The sequence below is a fragment of the Hyposmocoma kahamanoa genome, unplaced genomic scaffold (assembly GCF_003589595.1).
Source record: "Hyposmocoma kahamanoa isolate Upper Pololo Valley unplaced genomic scaffold, ASM358959v1 99179, whole genome shotgun sequence".
NCBI classification, from domain to species: Eukaryota; Metazoa; Arthropoda; class Insecta; order Lepidoptera; family Cosmopterigidae; genus Hyposmocoma; species Hyposmocoma kahamanoa.
Window position 1 is genome coordinate 1 of NW_020655817.1, and position 8198 is coordinate 8198.

General features: G+C 43.4%; 1 long non-coding RNA gene across 1 annotated transcript; it reads left to right on the forward strand.

Moving 5' to 3' along the window:
- The first annotated feature begins 225 nt into the window (after positions 1-225).
- Positions 226-7389, forward strand: LOC113239025. Its single transcript, XR_003311156.1, has 3 exons — positions 226-346; positions 4035-4158; positions 4784-7389. It is a non-coding gene; the product is annotated as an uncharacterized LOC113239025 (long non-coding RNA).
- The last annotated feature ends 809 nt before the right edge of the window (positions 7390-8198 follow it).

Below are 8198 nucleotides of genomic sequence, written 5' to 3' on the forward strand. Positions count from 1 at the left end.
GTTGATGATTGCATTGTGAACTTATTTCGTCCTATTTCATATCACATTCTCGCTTCACTACTGCAATCAAAAGATTACTTTAACTAATAAGCTCCATTTAAATTGTTCATAGCATATTGAATTTTTTTTATAATTGAATTGACATGAATTAAATGTTAAGATATTTAAATTAATCATAATACCGCCGAAGCTTGGACTTCTGAACATAGCACTGTAGCCAAGAGACGGCTAAAGTTCGTGTGATACGATTGCAGCGAACTCCGAGTCCCCCGCCGCCGCGCAGCCGCCGTCTCCGCGCTCGGTGCGTAAGCGCTTTGGCTCCGCCAGCGAGGAGACCATCCTCAAGGTAACCTATCACAAACTCGATATTTTTCCGAAATAACGTTTGTTCGAATTTTCATTGCACCGAAAACCGAATTATAACGAAACCGTTATAATTCGGTTCTTTCAGGATATGTTGGATGTTTATCGCAAAGACACGATTAGGTTCGGTTAGGTCAATAAAAAATTTTCCTCTCAAAATTGGACGTAGTTATGCAAACAAGAACCAACCCACACCTCGAGTGAAATTGAGTTATGTATTTAGGTAGAACACCACACGTGTTCTTTACCCGCTCACCAAAGATCCTTTTTTTTTTTTTTTTTGACGGGGGGAAATCTTTATGGATACTCCTGAGCCCAGGGAGACTCAGGAGTTATGTGAGGACTCTCCCTCCACACTGGAAGGCCTACCCCACTAAAACCCCCCTGGGTTTCCCTCTCGCCGGTTGAGTCGGCGCCGTGGGATCAGTGAACATTCACCACGACGCCGCCCGGCCGCCCTAGCTTGCGCCAGGGCTCCCGCGCCAACGGAGGGACGAGTCGGTTGTCCTCCGACCCGCCCCCCAGACGAGTGAGGCCGTGCAATGCAGGCTCCGGAGTCCCTGTCCAGAGCCCGCTGGTCTCACTAGGGGATCAGGCGAGCAGCGAACTGCCTTCGCCTTCTCCCCGTACGTCTGCGCCGGAGCGGGTGCGCGTCCGCCGCGTCCTCGCGCACCCGCTCCGCGGCCTCCTTTTGCGACATAACCTCTGTGCAAAAGGAGGCCACCGCCTCCCAGGACTCCTCGCTATCGAGCATGGCGGCAACCACGCTCGGCAACGAGAGGTCCTGCCCTATAGTCCCCGTCAGAGTGCGGCGCTGCTCATCCCACCGGCTACACACCTCTAGGGTGTGCTGCGCGGTGTCATCCCCAGCGCCGCACTCGTGGCACGACGGGGACGGTTCCCTCCTCGCCACCTTGTGCAGGTAGTGACCGAAGCAGCCGGGCCCGGTCAGCACCTGCACAAGGTGGTACGACAGTGGCCCGTGGGACCGGTTTACCCACTCTACGAGGACAGGGCGGATCGCCTCTATGGTACGAGCGCCATAGGGGGGATCCGCCAAGCCCTCTTTCCACCGGTCCCGCATGCGCTGCGCCGCCAGGCGGCGCTCCCGCTCCACCTCTTGCGGAGCGGGTCGCTCGCCTCGGTCCCTCATTCCCCGCCGGTAGGTGCGGACCTCCGCCAGGACCTCGGCTTCGAGGTCCCACGGCGGAGTACCGGCGAGGACGCATGCGGCAGCGCAGGCCACCGTCCTGTACGCCCTGAACATTCGCAGGGCGACCACCCTCTGGGGCCTCCTCAGCAGCGACTTCGTCGCCGCTGATAAGGCCCCACTCCAAATGGGAGCCCCGTATAAGGCCATACTCCGGGTCACCCCGGCGTATAGCCTTCTGCATGGGGCTCCCGGCCTCCCGAGGTTGGGCAGGAGCCTGCCCAACGCCGATGCGGCGCCCACTATTCGGGGAGCAAGTTGCCGAAAATGCTCCCCGAAGTTCCATCGCCGGTCTAGGACAAGTCCCAGATATTTCATCTGGGACTTGACTGGGACCGATACTCCCGCGATGGAGATGTGGGCGCCTGCCGGCACCACCCAACCTCTACCCCTCCCGCCGAAGACGGCCACATCCGTCTTCGGCACGGCGACCTCGAGCCCCAGCAGTTGTATTCGGCGGACCACCATGTCCGCCGCTACTGAGGCTCTTCGGGCCGCCTCCTGGAAGGTGGTCCCCCGGACGGCCACCAGCGTGTCATCGGCGTACGCGATGACCGCCGTCCGGGGGAGCAGCGCGCCCCTCAGCACCCAATCGTACCCCAAGTTCCACAGAAGTGGTCCTAATACGGACCCCTGGGGTACTCCGCACCTCATTGGGCGCTCGGCGCGCCTCCCTTCCCTCGTCTGGTAGAGCACCACCCTGTCCTCCAGGTAGTGCTCCACCAGACGGCTGAGGTACCTGGGGATATTATGGCGCCTCCCTGATAACGGCGAAGGGGAGAGTGCCGAAGGCGTTGGCTATGTCCAACGACACAGCCACCACGCCTTCCCTCTCGCCGTTACCCTCCTCCACGATGTGTCGCAGCGACTCCAGGGCGTCCGGGCTGGAGAGTCCAGCCCTGAACCCGTACTGCCGCTGCGACACATCGGGGCCTGTGCCCCTCAAGTGTTCGTTGATCCTGGAGGCGATGATTCGCTCCAGGATCTTCGCCACCTCGTCCAGCAGGACGAGGGGCCTGAACCCCGAGGGGGAGTCCGCAGGTCGGCCCGGCTTGGGCACCAGGACGAGTCCTCAAGCAGTCATCCATGAGATGCTTGAGGCGGGTCCCGAGATGCTTCAGGGCAATGCGAAGGACTCGTCCCGGTATCCCGTCCAGGCCGGGAGCCTTCTTCCGCCCCCGCAGCCGTCTCACCGCCCACTCCAACTCCCCCTCGGTGATTTCCGGGGGGGGGTTCCTCAGGCACCATGGCCGGTGGGGTGACAGGCTGCGGTTCGGGGAAAAGGCCCTCCACCACCCGGTTGAGGAGATTCAGCTCCAGTGAGTCCATGGGAGATGCGCCGTACATTTTGTTGCGCACTCACCAAAGATCCTGGCAATATACCAAGCCAAAACGGAGAAAATAAAAGTCCTTCAGGGTACCAACCCTAAATAAGTAACTTTTTAATAGCTAAAAATAACCATGCTGTTTAACTTCATATAATGTATTTTTTTAAATATGCTAAATGGATCCATGTCACATGTACTGAAGTACTGTAGATCTTTAGCGTTTTCATTACGAAAACTAGAACATGGTTCTCGTTAACTAAACAAAAAGATACATAATGTTTTCTATTTATTGCTATATAATATAATAGTTTCCCTATATCATTCTTAATGCTGCACATAACTAACGTTGTTTGTCTCAAAAAACTTACCTATTTATTTTTTCACACTGTTTTTACAAAAGTCTAATTATCTCGAAAGTGACATTTTGTGGGTTGGTTCTAGTTTGCAAACTATGTCCAACTACTTTCGAGGTTATGAAAATTCAAGCAAAAAATTCTGGCAAATGTCATTTCGGACTACTTATAGGTAACCCATCGACCGCTCGGTCCTGGCACTGTACGCATTGTGTCGGTTGTTCGTTGTTCATGTCATCCAAAGCGAATCTATTATTCATGTGGTAACGAAACTTTTGTGCCTCAGCTATCCACAGTTTTTATTTTGATAAAATCTATACCTCCAATTAACACTACGCCAACTTCATTTTTATACCTGTTCTTTTATTAACTTTTTTTTGTTTTTTAATTTTGTTTTCGCAAACTTCGGTGAGTGTAATATTAGTCAATAAAGATGGCTTTTTACTAAAATAATAGACAGGATAAAAAAAATTGGAGTAGCATTGGAGTATCGAAGTATAAAATTTAACTAATGTTTGTAATATATTTTTGCATCCTATTGTTACAATTCTAAATGTTATTTATGGTATTGTATAAATTTACTTTAAATGCATGCAAATCAGAAGTGATAATATAAGTGAATATAAATAACTAAATACAGAAATGTGTATAGTATTCGCGTGTCAAGTTTTGGTGAAATGTACAATTTTATATAACATACGGATAATACCAGCGGATAAATATCTTGTATTCATTTTATCTCATCGACTATGACATTCATTACCAACTTATGTAATTCAGCAAGTGAACGGCGCTGGCGGCGAAGGCGGCTGCGTGTCTCTCGCCGAATGGGAGGCCTTCAAGCAGGAAATGCTGAGGGAAGTGCGAACGCAGATGGCGCACGTCAAGAGGGACATACTAGACGGTGAGTCTCTCTTAACTGGTCATTAGACACCTTGGAAGGTCGTGAAACATGACATAGCTAAGAGAAATACCAGCGCGGATAACGTACATTTAGAGGGCCGTACGAGACGGTGAGCCTAGATCATAGTTTCCAAAGTAGTTCCTGCCGTCACCCAGTGGGCGCTGAAGAGTCCAAGGGCGGTAGGGGCCTGGGAAGCAATTAAGGAGTGTTATTTGCTGTTCAGAGGGTGCTACCGCAATTGAACAATGTTTCCATTTTAAATTATCGTAGAGGTATTTCTAAAGAATGTTTCATTATATACAACAAATTTCGACTGTGGGAATCATAGATTTAGTATCTAAATCTATGGTGGGAATAATACCTAGGCCCTCCAATGCGAGTCCAACCGTTGGAATAGAACTCAGACTCTTCAGTGCAATTTCACCAATGGGAATAAACCCAGGCTCTCCAGTGCATATCTAACCATGGGAATAAAACTCAGGCCCTTCGGTGCATGTCTAACCCAGGCCCTCTGTTGCAAGTCCACCCAGGACTTCTGAAGCAAGTTCTACCGTGGTAATAAAACCCAGCTTCTGTGATGCATGTCCATTTCTTAATATTAAATTTTCTTTTTCTTTTGTTCCAGCAATTAAGGCGGAGCTAGCGCGCAGGTAATTCACGCGCGTTGTCCTCTCATCCTAGTCCGGCCAACTGGTGAACACATATTTTGAATACACGTAACATCTATTACTGTTGTAAACAGCTTAATTAAGTTTTTATATGTTCTATTTACTAAAGTCTCAGTAAAGATAAATTTTACTCAAGTTTACGATTAGTTTCGGTATCCCATCGTTATGTTAGTTAACTAATCAGTTAAAGCCTTTAAAGTTTGAGGTTTTTGTTTGTGTATGTACCATGTTACTCCGAAACTTGGACTTTAGAAAATATTACTGTTTGAAAAAGGTAACCCGAACTCTTGTTTTGCGAAACAAAGAAAAAATGTCGACACGGTAGTGTGCCAAGCCAAGTTAGGCAAAACTGATGCACTTCAACATTTTTTTTAATCATTAAATGTATCCGTTTTTTGTTTGTCAATTTTCAAATATATTTTGGTTAAATTACTTAGTTAGAGTATGAGGTTATGTGCCTGTAACAAGAAATTTTATATAAGGTAATCCTTTATAATGGGTCTATTTAAAGAATTTGGCCTTAATTATTGTATTAATAACTTTTCTTAAACGATCTTAATTCGTGTCAATTTTTACACGTTTTTACTAATTTTTTTCACCCATTGCGCAAGAGTCCGAAAGATGGTAATGGTGGGTGTGTTTTTTATACGGTCATAGAAAACCCTGAAGTGACGTTGAAATGATATCAAAATATTTGTTCATCTACGGCTTATATGTGATCAAACGAACGTATTACGTAAATTTAGAGATACCGCCTCGCTACAGTGTGGACATGTCGAAAAAAACAACGACTTTAAAAAAGCAACATAATGTTGCCAGTCGAAAAAATTCAAAATCGGTCTAGATTTTACTAATCACTTGTATTGTCTAATCGAGTATTTTAGAAGAAAAATAAAACAATGATTTTTTCGGCAAATATCTTTTTGTCCCAAAAAAAATCTCGATTAAATAATAAAATAACTATAATTGATCGATTTTCAATTCGTAATTGATACTTAGCGCACTAACGTCGATGCATAAAGTTGTGTTTTTTTAATTTTATACTTAAAAATATTTATTCGGATACGTAGTGTGTAAGAGTTCGGACATTTTATAATGATGGTGTATTGCTGTTGCTTTCTGTTTAATTTTTAAACTAAAAAAAACGGAACACATTTTTTGTATATGAATACGAAGACTGTCTAAAACACCATCCATCCACCATCTCATCTTTGACCTGCATGCAGTACCGTGCCCTAAAATCCATTGGAGTATAAGAATTTTTTATAACGCTCTTAAAACAAATATATCTTTCTAGAATACGAGATATCATCGAAAATATACTGTGTTTCATGTTTTATGTCCAACCATTAACAAAAACCAATAGCAAAACACCTTAAAAGTTTAAAATATACGTGTAATATTCACCTAGCATTATCATGTAACTAGTATTACTCGATATTTATTGACGTAACGCGTATTTTGTACGCGGCGGTACTAAGTAAGGTATTATACATATTATTAAAAATATATTATTGAATGTATGCCAGTTTCGTTCGCCGAGTGGACATCTTTTAGTGTATTTGTTTATCGCTAGGACAGCCATCTTCCCGTTCAAGTCTTCCATACAACATAAGTATTAAATAACAGATTGATACATTTACTTTATTTGAATTACATCTTTCTCTTTGCCATTAGGAAAACAAACTTTTTGTCCCTCGGTCTTTTGCTTTGTAAAAAAATAAGTATACACATAGAACAATTCGTAAGGTCTAGTGGTTAGTTCCGTAGTACGGTTTGCTAGAAGACGTTGGTTCGAATCCAGCCGGATCAATGGAATTTCTTCTTAGTGTTCAATCTATTGTTTACGATGTTAGTAATTATAGTCCTGCGAAGTTGTTAGTGTTTTACAAATATACCAGTATATCTCCGTGACATAATCGACCAGGACCCCGATTCAGAACTCTTTGATTTTAACAGAATCGTTCAATTGAATATCGTTCTCAAATGGAAGGGCGCTTTCCGAGCTTCATGATACGACATCGTAATCCAACAGCGTTTACGGAGTTTCTGTGAAATAGATTATAAAAAAAAATGAAAATCAACTCAACGAAAAATTAGTCTCGCATTAACATAAAGTAATAAAATTGAACAAAATTCAGACGTTTTAAAATAATAAGAGATTTCCACATTACGTTTGTAAACAATAGGACGTTCGGTAAGTTTCATTCGATAACCGTGTTCTGAATAACCTAACCTAATCGATTTCAGGTCGGTTTCGAATACGACATTTTGACGCTCGATTCGGGTGTTGTGAATAAAAATGAAAAGAAATCGGTCGACAACTGAGTTATCGTAACGTTCTGAATCGACCCCCTGGAATAAGGAGATTTTTTTTTTTTGTAATAAATATTTCGTGTCATATCATAATTCGTATCATAATCATTTTGCCCCACAGTGATAAATTGTTTTAAAACCGATATTGCAACGCCTAGAATAGCTTAGCACACCTAAAAATCGCCAAGTTTTTTGGTGTCCATCTTACTAGAGCAACGTCATAGGCCAAACTAGTGTAAGTGCTTCATAGATCGCTCCTAGACTATAGTTGGCTTTTAAACTACACCATCTAGACGCTCGGTGAACGAAACTTTTAAAACAATATACATTATACATGTATCATTAACGGAAATTGATATTCTTGGGGCGAGAACTTAGCCTAGCATTGAAAAGTGTCGTTTTTGAAAGAAAGATAGTGAAATATTTTCACCTTTCTCGAATAGTTGTCGATGATAACGTAAACTTTAAGAGCGTTTGGAAAAAATCCTAGTTTTCACCCCAAGCATACCAATTTCTACATTTATATAAATAACAATGGAAAAGTACACTTATGTAGCAGTACAGTAAACATTGTTTTTAAAAATTCAGTTCAGGCTTTAAACAAATACGGCACTTTTAGTTTTTAAGTAAATAAACGGACTGATAGATCATTCCAATAAAAAAAAAACTTAAAAACTGTTCACTTAAGGGTCGATCGGCCTACGGGATTTCGTACAAAACGATAACACGATTTTTTAGAACTTGGTCCTTTTTTTTCACATGGCACTCGTTTTACGTAGTGTACCAATCCTTTTTGGGATAATAAAGATGTAATTGTTAAAGGGATAATTAACTTGGTGCTTTTGGACAAAAATTATACTGAGTGAAAGGATTAGGACCTACTTAGATTTAACGTTAAAAGTTTTAATATCATACTTATGAATTTAATTATTAGATCAAATAATTGGCTGGCTCTAATTGATGAAACTAATGATATTTCTCGTAGACGGTGTATGATCTAACGTTCCTATGATCTTATATTCGACATTTTTTAAATTAAAACACGGCAGTGTGTCA